Genomic DNA, 14519 nt, shown 5'->3' on the forward strand with positions numbered 1-14519 from the left:
CAACCTCTCACTGTGGTGGCTAAAAAGATATGGGCGGTTAAACTGCAGTAACTGAGTTAAAAGGAGAGGAAATGTACTTTGCATGAGCTCAGAGGCAATCTCTTTGTGGTGTCACTTCCCATATTTTCGAGTCTGAGCCCCAGCACTAGAAACTGCTTCTGAGATGCACGCTGAAATTTCAAATGCTGAATGCTTGTTCAAATTAAGCACCAAAATACCAGAAACAATGAACTCAGAACAGCTACAAATTATCCCAATACTATCCTTTGCCTCCTCTGAGATACATTTGGATCCCTCACAAAAGCAGATCAAGTTTCAGCCTGAGCCGCCAAAATTCCCAGGGCATCTGCCTCAGCCACACAGACCTCTGGAGAAACAGAAAGCCAGCCCACAACAACCAGTTGAATCTGGCCGTGAAAGCCTTTGACAATACATTGACCACCTCTCTGTCTTTTCACTGGAGATGCACAGAGCCAGCTTAGCAGTCCATGGGGTGAATGATAAGCCACACATTGGAAGAGGTATGCTCCGGAGCCTTCTGATTTCCATTAGCTACCCATGTTCATAGAAGTTTGTTCCAAGGCATGGAATAATTCAGCAGCTTTGCTGTAGCTAACAGTACATATAGCCACATAAACTGCACTGGTTCTTTTGCTTTGGGGGAAAAAGTCTTTCCAACCCACGCAGCCACCCCACCCAAAGGAGGGCAGACAAATAAAGCAAGCAACGAGCACTGTAAAATTGTGTTCATTTCCGTTTTGTAAGCTTCTTCATCAGGACTTTCTGCCTGAGGTTGGAGCGTGGTTACAGCTTCTACCACACTCAGTTCACACCTGCTGTAGCATCAGGAACCAGCCAAATACAAACACCAAAACAAGTGGGACTATGCTCCCATGTGATGCAACAGTTTGCCGTTGTTTTCCCCAGAGATCTGAAAGAGGTAGTCTAGAGCTGTTGTTGATTGTGATGAACACACTCCTTTTGTTTATTGCGGTTACCTTTCGGTCAAACAGATTTTGTCAATTTTTCTGCAATGCTCCAAAAACCTGCAGAACCCTTTGGACCCAGGTGTGATAGTTAAGTAGAGAAATTTGCAGAAAAGAACAATAGGCTTTCAACTCTCTTGAGTTACTAGTTCCCACAAATTCACTGAATTAGCAGCGGAGCTTTTATTTGGTACTAGTGGGCCCGGCCACACGTTGCTGTGAAGTGGAAAAGAAAGAAAAGGGGAAGCGAACGGTTCGAACGATGCTTGCAAGGGAGAGGAGGGGCATGTTGTGTGACATGTACACAACAGGATGTGTGGAAACGATATGGAAACCTTGCCGCACGTGAATGCGATGTTGTGTGAAAAATTTAAAGCAATTGTTCCAGTAGTTTGAGAGATTACCTGTCAGCAGAGAAACGCACGGATAGATTTTTATATATACTAGCGTGGCCCAGCCACGTGTTGCTGTGGATTATTGTGGTGAAATGGGAAAGGAACAGTAGCAGCAAATCAATTGCAGAGGCCAGCAGTATGTGCTCATGCAAACACGCAGCCTGATACATGTGATGAGTGTCCAGTATTGTTGAGTGTGTGTGCCTGCCATTCCCGTTTCTGGGGGGGGGGGGGAATGGAAAGGCCCCCCTCCCACACATCTAGGCTGGCTGGTCATGATCCTTTACCTGGGAGTAAGTTTGGTTGGTGGCAATGGGTGACACTTCTGAGGAAACCCTCTGAGGGGCGCGACGCAGTCATTCAAAGTATGTCACGGTTGCTGTACTGAGCTTACTCCTGAGTAATGTGTGCCTGGTTTTCTTAACTGTAACTGCAGTATTCAGGGAATCTAGGGTGCCTGGCCCCTCCCTCCCGTCCCTTGCATGCTGCCCCTCACTCTCTTCCCTCCCTCACTTCTTTTCCCTTGCATGGCACCCCTCCCCCTCCCCCTTTCAAAGCAGCCATTTCCTCCAGGGCATCTAACATTACCAACATCCAAGTCAGGGCCAGAGATTATACACAATTACAGCTAATCTACACGTGACAAAGATCAGATCCCCGGGAGAAAATAGCTGCTTTTGAGAGTGGAATCTGCAGAATTATATGCTTGCCCTCCCGCAAAAAGCTCTCATTTCCAAGGTTCTCCCCCACAGGCATAATGAGGGGAATGTAGTGGTGTACCGACCTAGGGACATGGGGACACCCCCCTCCTTCCCTTCCCTTTCCCTCCGCTAGGGTGGGTGGGTCATATCAAGATGCTGGGGCCCTTGCCTCCCATCCCATGTCCCTGGGCACAGGCCTTTCGGTCACGTGGGGGGCGTCGGACACCCCCCCATGTGACGAAATGGTCCTGCCTCGCGAGTCGATATGCCCTGCCACAGGAGGCCTCTTCAGTGCGACCCCCCAGGAGTTTCTGGGCGCACCGGCAGGGGAGAGGCTTTGCGCACTGTGGGAGAGGCTGGACACACCACGGCAGGGAGGCAGGGGGGCTTGGACAGGCACTGTGGGGCCTGTCTGAGCCCCGCCCCCAAGCATGAAGGGGCATGGGGGCGCCCAGAGCAAGTGTTGTCGCCGGGTACCATTTCCCCCCCCCATACGCCTCTGGGGGGATAAGAGGGTGCTAGATCCCCAGGCGCCACTTGAGTGGGTCACAGGGGGGGCCCATTCAGCCAATTGTCTCCCCACCCTCCCTCCACTCCCGTCTGGGAGGGACAGGCACACAATTGAACACTGAAGTTGGCCAGCATTCAACTGGGCTCACCCCACCCCAAACTCAGGAATGTTGGGGGAAACGGCAATTCAACATTAGTTCAGCTTGGTCAAGTTCAGCTTTAAACTGCAGGCTTCAAGAAGGCCATTTAAAGCTCGACCAAGTCAGGCAGAGCCCAGCATCAAACTGAGCACTCAGCATGACCAGCTCCAACTTTATGCTGCTGACTCTACCCCCCAAGCTCCACCTCCAAAGGTCAAGTGGAGCTCAGAAGAGACCTGGCAGTGTAAAGCTGGAGTTGGTCAGACCCAGCTCTCAGGATCCAGCCAAGCACAAGGTGAAGCAGGCCCACCCACTCTGGAACGCTATGTTTGAGGTCTGGAGGCAGGATGAGCCACTGTGCTTGCCCTGGGCACTGTTTCGGACAGATATGCCCTTGTCCACCTCCAAATTTCCAGGAATTTCTCAACCTGGAACTGCCAACCCCAAAGGGAACCAATCTCTGTAGCTGGGAGATCTGTTGGCAGGGGCGTACCGCCCAGGGGGACATATGGGGTCAAATGTCCCTGGGCTGCGGCCATTTAGTCACGTGGCAGGCGGAAAATTGCTCCCACACCCCTCCTTCTTTCCCCCCGGAAGAGATTACCTGGTGCAAAAAGACATTGTTTGGTCATGGTGAGGGAGGGAGGCTGCCCATATTGGGGGGGGGGGCAGTGGTGGGATTCTGCAGGTTCGCACCACTTCGGCAGAACTGGTTGTCAAAATGGTGCTTGTAAACAACCAGTTGTTAAATTATTTGAATCCCACCACTGGGGTGGGGGTGGGGGCAGAAAACTCACATGTTGCACCAGGCTACATTTTCCCTAGATACGTCTCTGTCTTTTGGGATTCTAGGAGAGTTTCTGCCACTGCTGCTGCTGGCGGGGGAAGAAGGTCGGAGTCCATTAGGGTGATCAGTAGCAGAAATGGAGTGATTGACTACGGGGGCAGAAAGAGAGAAAAAGAGTGATGGGGTAGGGGGCAAAAAGAGAAGGTGACAGGCATGGGGAGAGCAAGAGTAAGAAAAGAGGTGGCAGGAAGGAGAACAAGCGAGAGACTGAGCAAAGTAGGGGAGAGCACAGGAGCAAAGGGTGCGGGGAGAATGAGATAGTTGTACACGTTTATTGAGGGTTCCTACTTGTATAAACGAAAGCTGAAATCAATGCCATTTATTTCCACGAAGGATTTCCCAGCAGATTTTGCTCCAAAGATCAGATTGGTACATATTTAATAGAGCCCCAAATGTGCCAGTTAAAACAACTGCTATTATGGTTGCCAGCCTCCAGGTGGGGCCTGGAGACCTTTCAGAATTACAACTGATCTGCAGACCAGACAGATGGAGAAAATGGCCATTTGGCTCAATTTCCTCCTCTTCCCACACCCTGTCTCCCTAAGCTCTACTCCAAAATCTCCAGGAATTTCCCAACCCGGAGGTGGCAACTACTTCATATTAAATGTATTTACAAAAATATCCATCCAAGGATTCAAGCCAACAAACAGAAGTGTAGCAACAAAGAAAGACCAAAAAAAACAGGACCTGAGAAGTTTGTGCTACTTGCCAAGAGTTGGTTTCTTATGCAACCCTACGATGACCCGGATAGAAAGTCGCCTCAACAAACTGTAGTCTTAGTCTCATGACTGGCCAAAATTTGACCCAGTATGAAGTGACACAATGTGAAACACAGTGCGGTTTCCTCTTCAGTTTGTTAGAAATTGACAGAGCATCTCATTCTAGCCCCATTCTGTATGAAATTTTAATTTTATCTACCAGCACATGCTAAACAACAGCTTCCCTCATCCTTTCCATACAGACAATCAGGATATATACGGATCTCCGCATTTCCAAAATCCAAATGAATCATTTCTCACCACACATTCAATTATGACATCTAACCCACACAATCCAAACAACAAAGCAGTGTTTCCCCCCCAGTTTTTAATGCATGTTTACCAATAAAATTTAAATAATTAAAAATATCAATTCAGATTAGTAATCCCAGTTTCGTATTCACAGCAACTAAACAGTCAGCATTGTGGTCTGGTATGTGTCATGTAAGTAAAAATTTTAAAAACATTATTTCATTCCTGTGAACTCAGCAACAATATTTTTTTTGGTGCAAAAAAAGGCTTACAGATGCCCTGGGATGGGAGAGTTCAAAAACCTAATTGTGCAAGCTAGCACATTTACATCAATATTTTATGTCATCCTGTTTTGATTTCTAAGCTTCTCTTGCCTATTTGAATTTTATCTATCATCTGCTCATCTCTTCTCATGAAATCAAATTATCACAAGAATTTCGGAACCAATTAATGTACGTTACTCAGAATCAGATAAAAGCATAACATCTAGTTGAGAAGATGTTTCTCTCCTCCTTCCCCCTCCCCCACCTCTCTGTGAATTTAAAAGAAACCTCCGTCCCAGTTCTGACACCAGAAACGCCATATTCTGTACGCCACATTAATCTTCAACACAAAACACTTTATATTCTTATTGTAGTGTACTCAGTTTGGGAAAGGTGAATGGTTTTTGCTAACATTCGATTAAAAAAGAAAGGATATATGAGGACTGCAATCTATGAGTGCACATAACACATCAGACCACGTCACCTACCAAAGCACGAGCATCCCTGAATTGTACCCATGGTTCAACGATTAACCGGACATTTATCTGAAATAACTGATCATTTTTTTAAAAAGGAGGGGAAAGTGACATTTTTAATACCAATGAAGTAATTAAAGTAAGCAGGGATACTCCTGTGGCTCTTAAACTGCACTTTGCAGACTTTTAGACTCCAAAGAAAATTACAGAGGAAAGTTATAGAGGTTTCTCTCAAGAAGGCACTCTCTATTTCAGGGGTCTCCAATGTGGTGACCATAGGCTCCACGGTGCCCACCACCACCTTTCCTGGTGCCCACCATGGGCCAAGCAAAACTTTTACCCAGCAACATTTCTGATTGGCTGTGCAGATATTTTGGGGCAACCATTTTGTGGCTGTACCTACTGTACAGTATCAGCATTCCAAAGATGCCCATAGGCTCAAAAAGGTTAGGAACTCCTGCATTATTTAATTCAATTTTTTAAAAAACTTAAAACAACCACCTGATGTTTCAATGTAACTGTTGCTATTGCTGAAGGAACTAAGAACACATATTCTCATAGACAACAGATCTCTCTGTTAGTGTGCAACCCTTCTCCCACACATGCATGTAATTCCCCCCCCCCCCCAGATCATGACCTCAGTTCACAAATGTAGCATTTAAGCTTTGCACAGCGATGATGAATATGCTGGTCACAAGAAAGCATAAAAATCTGTGCAGAAGGAACAAACTAGAAGAATGTTTCGCACTGCAGTCAAAACAAAGACCCACTTTGTTTTGTCACTTGTGAGAACAATCATGGGCCCCTTCTGCACACGCAAAATAATGCGTTTCCAAACCACTTTCACAACTGTTTGCAAGTGGATTTTGCCACTCCGCACAGCTTCAAAGAGCACCAAAAGCAGTTTGAAAGTGCATTATTCTGCGTGTGCATAATGAGCCTTAGTGTTTCTTTGCATAATGTATTTTTTAAGGAAAACAGGTAGAAAGAGAGACAGTGTGATACAGTGGTTAAGAGCAGCGGACTCTAATCTGGACAACTAGTTGCATTCCCCGCTCCTCCACGTGAAGCCTGCTGGGTGATCTTGGGCCAGTCACAGTGCTCTAAAAATCCTCTTAGCCCATACAGAGGCAGGAATGACAAACCACCTCTGATTATCTCTTGCCTTGAAAACCTGACAAATGTGCATTCCCCATGGGAAGGCAAGAGACAACGAACACAAGTTGCAGCTCAATTGAGCATCAAAACTTGTTTCCTAAAGAGCAGTCAGAACAGTGGAGCAAGTCGGCCCATTGAGGAGAAAGACGAATTTGAATTCAAGCCCCACCTCGCCGCCATGGATCTTCAGGGCAAGTAACTTGCTGTCAAGGAAGGAAGAAAGAAAGAAAGAAAGAAAGAAAGAAAGAAAGAAAGAAAGAAAGAAAGAAAGAAAGAAAGAAAGAAAGAAAGAAAGAAAGAAAGAAAGAAAGAAAGAAAGAAATGGTAGCCCACACATAAAATTTACTTTCTGCGTGAAAAGAAGGGTGTGATACATTAGAAAAAGGAGATGAAAGGGAAAGGAGAGAGATTTAGGGTTAAATGCCAGGAAGAACAGAAATGTTTCTTAAGGATTGACATTTCCTGCTCACATTCAGCCTAACAGCTTTATGATCACGACCTTCATCTGCAGAGATGCTGACCTTTCGACCACCCTTCAACTGCCACCAGTGAACCAGGAATTGGCTGATTCACTTTCTGTGCTAAGGCGTGAAAAGTTTCATCGCTTGATTTCTGCGGGGCAAGCTGCTCTGGAAAGCATAGGTTAACCACCCCCGACTTTGGTCAACGGGCAAACTGTCCCCTCTCTCCTCTTATGTTTCCAGCCCCCTTGCAAACATCCTGGAAAAGTCAATGCGAAAGAGTTGGATGACTCACAAGTCTCCGCCTTGGGCAAGTCGATTCCAAAAGCGCACTGGCTCTTGATCGCTTGCACAGCCGGAGTCACCCGTCGCATCTCTGAAGATCTCCGCGTGCTCGAGCGCGTAAACTTGAAGGCGAAGGTGGGGACCTAGCCGGGCACTTCCTTCCCCCGAGCTCAGCCCGGGTGGGTGCAAAGGACGATTTGCATGCGTCGTTTGCGTCTTCTAAAGGCAAAGAGAGGAACGGGTTGCATAGAACGGAGGCGGTGGGGGGGGGGGGGGTGGCAGGTCCCAAAGGGGCCAGCTGAAATAGAGCGCAGTAAATAAGAAGCATGAACTGGAGTCTGATGACCCCTTGCAGACGAACGCGCGTCACGTTGCAACATCAACTTGCTTGGACTCGTGGGATGCAGCCCCCGGGGAAAGTGGTCCTCGCTAAGCAGACCCTTGCAGAAGAAGTTCTGGGTGAAAAGAAGAAGAAGATTTGGATTTATATTCCCCCCTTTCTCTCCTGTAAGGAGACTCAAAGGGGCTTACAAATTCCTTTCCCTTCTCCCCCCCCCCCACAACAAACACCCTGTGAGATAGGTGGGGCTGAGAGCCCAGAAGAACTGTGACGTGCCCAAGGTCACCCAGCTGGCGTGTGTGGGAGTGCACAGGCTAATCTGAATTTCCCAGATAAGCTGCCACAATTCAAACGGCAGAGCAGGGAATCAAATCCAGCTCCTCCAGATTAGAGTACACCTGCTCTTTACCACTACACCACTGCTGCTCATGAGTCAAACAGGAGGTACAGGAAGTACAATTAAGATGTAATTTAAAAAATACAGAACATGGTCAGCAGTGTAGCGGTAATGAGCCACTAAAGCTGGTTGTCTTCTCTCTCTATCTGTATTCCAAGTTAATGGTGGTTGTTTCACTTCTACTTCTTGATTCAGCTACAGAACTATTTCATCATAGCCCTCTCTGCTTTCTTAGGGCATGCGTGCGCGCACGCACACACACACACGGTCACTGCCCAATACATATGTCTGTTAAAGGCTTTGGGGACTCAGTAAGGGAGATTATTATTACAAAATTATTTTTAACTCCAACTTTTTAATTCCCACACATATACACCCAATTAACTTATCAGGGGGAATCTACAGTGATGAAAGTGATAAAGCCATAGTTACACACAGGCTCCTGAATATAAACCCCAGCCTCACCCTAAGCATCTGGGCAGGATGTGACAGTATCATCAGGAAGGCACCAAGATAGTGTCCTGTCTGTAATTTGTATCAACTGAAAAAGTTACTTAACAAAATCATGAACATAGTAGCCTCTCGTGGATTCTTTGTACCTATGTATATTTTTTCTCCTTAATCCTTTGCTAGTTTATCTCTTTTAAACTTGTTCCTGTAAATAACATCTATCAATTTCTGGTTTCAACTTTATAAGCTTCTGGTGTCATTTCTTTATTTAGTTCATGACAGAAAGACAACAGGTTATTTTACTTTTCTTTCAGAGATACTGCCCTGCCTAACAGACAAGTGCCCTGGAGGAGCAGCTAAATATTATTTAGACAACTTCTTAGAAAAAAAATATATGTGAGAAAATGTGAAGAGAAATATGAACTCTTAAACATCCTCTCCATGTTACTAAAATTTTTGTTCTGACAATAAAAAAGTTTCTCAGTCAGAACTGTTGTGTCATTTAGAGATTTTGGAAGGAAACATTTCCTTCAGGGCACAGACAGTTGGCAGACGCTTCCATGTGTGAGAGGCTCTCTCTCTCTCTCTCTCTCTCTCTCTCTCTCTCTCTCTTTTTGGAGGACCCTCAGAGTCACTGTAATTCAAAGAGGATATTTTTCAGAATCACTGCACATGACAAAGAAATATAACAAACTTTAAAAATTAATTGCAGAGCTGAGAATTTTTAAGAATGGAGTTTGGAACATACTATTTTGGAGATCCAATGTTCCAAGTTTTTCTTTTAAACTCCCCCACCCCCTCATGGCAGAAATATTTATATTCAGTTTTCAAGACCAGAGCAAGGCTGTTAATGATAAAATGTTTTAGAAGACACTGATTCAGAGGGTCACCATAAGTCAGAAGCAACTTGAAGGCACTTAACACAAATGCAAGCTCTTGGTCTTTCAAAGCAACACCAAAGTGCACAGAAAAAACAGCACCAAAAATATCCAACTAAAAAAACCCACTGTCCTCAACCAGCAAATAAACCTCCCCCGCTCCAAATCTGGTTATGGCGATTTAATCTTTATTTTCCATGTTTCATGTGTACAAACATTCATCGTCTTTACTTGGTAATGTTTGCAACCATTCTTTAAACTCTTTGAACTACTGTGACTCTGAGGGTAGAAAGGCACTTCAAGGGGAGGGGGAGGGGTAAGAGATAATGTAAAAGGCCGGGTTTTCTATGCACTAAGCAGCCTGTCAAACTTTCACAGTGAATGAGGAGCAATGAAACAAAAGCATTTCTTTACAGCTGATAAAAATGTTAAGGTACTCTTATCACCTTGCACAAGAGCAACCATAAGAATTTAGTAAATAACTGTAGCATTTACGATGCAAGGGTGAATCTCAAATCTATAAGCAACCCATGCAAAAGAAGAAAAACTCCATTAATTTTGGAATAAATTTTTTTAGCACCATATTCCTAATGAAAACCATTGAGTCTGAAAGAACTTAATTTCAGCCGGATTGGGCCCTTCCTGTTTCTAGACCAGGAATAGGGAACCTGCAGCTCTCCAGATGTTCAGGAACTACAATTCCCATCAGCCTCTGTCAGCATGGCCAATTGGCCATGCTGGTAGGGGCTGATGGGAATTGTAGTTCCTGAACATCTGGAGAGCCGCAGGTTCCCTACCCCTGTTCTAGACCCATAGTTGTGGCTTTCTTTTTTCTCTTTTTTTACTTCCTACTTTTAGCATAAACTGTATTCTTATTTTACACTTTTGTGTCACATTGGTTCTTGTATGCTATTAATACTTCCAATTCTCATGCAACAAAAAATAAACAAGTCTGGAATTTTCCTGCTTTCATAAAGACTTTATAAACTTCTCTGTAAATCTGTTTCTCCCCCCCCCCTTTTGAGGTGTTTATTTAATGTCTGTTCTCCTTAGAAGCAGGCAAATTTGTCTGAATTTGAAGTGAACTGTTAGTAGCTTACAGGCTTCTGGTGCTAACCGTGTGTAGATCCCCATGTTGACCATTCACAGAAGGAAAGTAGAATATTGTTATGAGGGTCAGATTCAAATGTTTCTATTAGAATCAAATTAGGAGTTTAAAAATGAGTTGGGAGTTCTTCAGGTTATGTTAAAAGCATGATAAAAGTCAGTGTGGTGTAGTCAGAGAGCTCGATTGGGAGGAGCACATTCAAATCCCACCTCAACCATTGAGGTCACTTTTTTCTGTCTGAGTCAGACTCACAGGGTTATTGTGAGGACAAAACGAGGAGGGGAGAACAGTGTATGCTACCCTATTCTCCTTGAAGGAAGGATAGAAATGTGAACGATATTACAATCTGTACATTTAGATTTTTCCATCATTTCCAAGAGTGTTTTTTTCCCCTCTCCCCTTTCATTTTTGTTTTGCTGAGCATGGAAACAGAGAGCAGGAAGAGACCTCAAGGGTCATCTAATCCAACCCTCTGCACAACGCAGGAAATTCACAACTACCTCCCCCCCACCCCGCCCCCTGGCCAATCTGGTCTGAAGGAAACTCCTTCCTGACCCCAAAGTGGTGATTAGTATTACCCTGACCATGTAAGAAAGGCCATGAGGGCTTGACACTGATTCACCTCTTCCAGCCCTCCCTCTCACGATCTGCCTAAGTTCACAGAATCCGCATTGCTGTCAGATGGCCATCCAACCTCTGCTTTAAAACCTCCAAAGAAGGCAAGCCCTGCATCTCCCAGGAAGCCTGTTCGACCGAGGAACAGTCTGCCTGGAAATTCTTCCTAATGATTTCCCAAAAACTCTTGATTTAATTTCAACTCCTTGGTTCTGGTCGTACCTTCCGGGGCAAGTGAAAACAATTCCGTTCCATCCCCTAAATGGCACACCAGCCCAAAGCCGATTTCTAGAGAACTCAAGAGTTGACTCACTTCTTTGTGATGTTGTGGCTGGTTTTAATAAAGGTAATCCCCTTTTGTTACTTTTAGAATACACACAGACATTTATAAATTTCCGTGGGTTATGAGGAAATCACCAGATCTAAATCAACATCCTTCAAACCTCGCCTTGCAAGGAAGGTCGGCTAACAGCTGCAGTAGAGACTCCTTTGCTGTAGCACTAAAGATCCCTGAGATGATCTTCAATCAGTTATCCTGACCTGTCATTCAGTTCTGCATCCAATTTATGGCCATATTTGGGAGTGAATTGCAAGCTGAAGTGACCCCTGGAAAGATTAAATTGGGGCATTTGACTCACTTTCCTTTGATCCCTGGGGAACGATACAGGTGAGTATCAGAGAGATTTGCTCCATCAACTATACTGAAACTTCCCCTTCTTGTTGGTGAGTGACACACCAGCCATGCTGCACTGAAGGTCATGATAACTGATGCCAAGGGATGTGGTTTGAACTGCCTAAGGCCCCTTCCGCACACACAAAATAATGTGTTTTCAAACCACTTTCACAACTGTTTGCAAGTGGATTTTGCTATTCCGCACAGCTTCAAAGAGCACTGAAAGCAGTTTGAAAGTGCATTATTCTGCATGTGCGGAATGAGCTCATCCAAACACTGGAGCTTTGGTTTTATCTGCTGCTTTTAACTATAGATGAGAAGGCCAGGGAGAAAACCTAGAAAAAAATAGTAAAAGACACTGGGGACACCCTTCCCACAGTTTTAGGAGGATACATTTTGGAGGGAAGAAGAAAAAGAAGAGTTTGGATTTATACCCCACTTTTCTCAACTGTGAAGAGTCTCAGATTGGTTTACAAACTCCTTTCCCTACCTCTCCCCAAAACAGACACCTTGTGAGGTAAGTGGGGCTGAGAGAGTTCAGAGAAAATTATGACTAGCCCAAGGTCACCCAGCAGGAGAGTGGAGAATCAAACCCGCTTCTCCACTACACCCCACTGAAAAACATCTGTGAAATATTTTCTCTTTTGGGATGCTTTTAAAGGTTCTGCTCACTCAGAATGTATAAAATGCCAGTTTTACTAAATACAATATGCATCGTAAGACCATGTTAATTTCTGTATGTTAATATACTGTTAATTTCTGTATGTTAATATACTAGTGAGGAGCTCTGTCTTGTCAGTGTTAGACAGTTTTTGATGTCCAAATGTGTGACTACTTAACTCTTCTATAGCAGTATGAGACTCTGTATGGCTAACTCACATTCTTTTCTATTCTTTTCTAGTTTTCAGCTTTTATTTTATTTCTTTAACTCTCAGAAGGCAAAAGCTAAGGCGCACGTGCTAAAGTACCATAAGGTGGTGGAGTTGCCAGCACTCTCTCTTTTTGTCCTATAAGCAGTTTTGCTTATAGAAAACTAATCATGCAAGATTAAGCAGAGTTGCACTCTATGAAGTCTGTTGTCTTCCATAGGCTAAGAGTGTAACCTTATTTAAGACTGCATCAATGGCGTTTATAATTTAAAATTTAATATATCTGCCAAATTGTACAATTATTATAAATGGCACACTTTAATGTATTAAAGCAATAAGTATTTCATCCTGCATGATAAAGCATCAAAAAGATTGCATATATCTCAGTTTCCTAACATTTCAATAAACCCACCTCCCCTCCCCCACCAAAAGAAAACAGACCAAAAAAAACCTCCTTTCCCCCATGGATTCAGAACATCACAGAATTTTACATCACTAGTCAAAGACGCTGGCAGGTGCAAATACTTATTTGCAATGCTGTGGAAAGCGTCAACTACCGATTGCTGCAGTTAGTGGCAGAAGAGAACTTTGGTTCTGCTGGGTCATTTGATAATTTTAGAGAAGAGATTCCCAAAATGATGGGGAAGTTGAAAACATCAAGGAGGGGGGGTGATAAACTTTGGGGTGGTAGGGGGGCAGTGCAGAGATTTCTAGATTAGCTGGCAGGGAAAAGGTCTTGTCCGTTCCATCCTAGTGACTTGTGAGTTTTAAAGGAAAAGCATCAGCATTCTTCTCTCTGTGTAGAGCGAAGGGGGAAGCGAAGGCATTGAGCACCATCACTGCTGCGTTTTAGAATGCCTTCTTCTGGATATTTTTGCACTCCTAAAGAAGGTGTACAGCTATTGTAACCACTAACTAAATCCTTCATGTATACTGACAGTAAAGGACTGTATCTTTAAACTCAATCTGTGTTTCATTATCCAATAAAAACATAAAGAATTCCTAGATCTTATTGTTCCTATGTATACAATTGTAGTTTCTGTATATGTATAATGTACGGGTTGTACTTTTTCTAACTTTTTGTATTTATATATGTTCATAGCTGTTTTAGACAGTAGTGCACTTAATTTCACTTTCCAATTCACTTGGTAAATTAGTAAGTGTCGAAGCTTGTGTATTTGTGTTCTCAAGCAGTGGGGCTGGTGGTGTTTTTTATTTATTGTTAACTACTCTTTAGTGTAGTCACTCAGCTTCTTTCCGAGCAGAGAAACAGGCTGAAAATTGCTGACCGAAGACTTCTTAGTGCTTTGCAGCCAGATGTTAAGCTGATATCCCACTGGGGAAGGGCAGTCTATAAGACTAAGACTAATAAATAAATAAATATTTTATAATAATAATAATAATAATAATAATAATAATAATAATAATAATAATAATAATGAATGAATGAATGAATGAATGAATGAATGAATGAATGAATGAATGAATGAATGAATGTCCCTGCACTGAGCACATCCATCCCAGACATAACGGGTGAGATGCAAACATACCCTTTCACATTGCTAAAACAGCTCAATAAATGGTTTGATTCCCAGCTCTGCCGCCTGAGCTGTGGAGGCTTATCTGGGGAATTCAGATTAGCCTGTGCACTCCCACACACGCCAGCTGGGTGACCTTGGGCTAGTCACAGCTTCTCGGAGCTCTCTCTCAGCCCCAATTCCATCTCCACAGGGTGTTTGTTGTGAGGGGGGAAGGGCAAGGAGATTGTAAGCCCCTTTGAGTCTCCTGCAGGAGAGAAAGGGGGGATATAAATCCAAACTCTTCTTCTTCTTCTTCTACTTTTACCAGGGCATGCTTTATTTGTGGAATGCATGCATCTGTTTACAATGTTAGAAGCTGTTTTGAATGTGCAGTAGATGCAATACCAAGAAAGAAGTGTGTTTCCTTATGTGTGGGC

The 14519-nt window shown here is 44.0% G+C and overlaps 1 protein-coding gene across 1 annotated transcript in view; it reads right to left on the reverse strand.

Moving 5' to 3' along the window:
• The window catches only part of ITGB7 (integrin subunit beta 7), a 53658-nt gene extending 46350 nt beyond the window's left edge, over positions 1-7308 (reverse strand). The window contains exon 1 of the mRNA XM_048490860.1: positions 7243-7308. The gene's annotated coding sequence lies outside the window, so the exon portion shown is untranslated. The remainder of the gene's footprint in view (positions 1-7242) is intronic.
• Positions 7309-14519: the final 7211 nt, after the last annotated feature.

Source organism: Sphaerodactylus townsendi, linkage group LG03, assembly GCF_021028975.2.
Source record: "Sphaerodactylus townsendi isolate TG3544 linkage group LG03, MPM_Stown_v2.3, whole genome shotgun sequence".
In the NCBI taxonomy this organism is placed as follows: domain Eukaryota; kingdom Metazoa; phylum Chordata; class Lepidosauria; order Squamata; family Sphaerodactylidae; genus Sphaerodactylus; species Sphaerodactylus townsendi.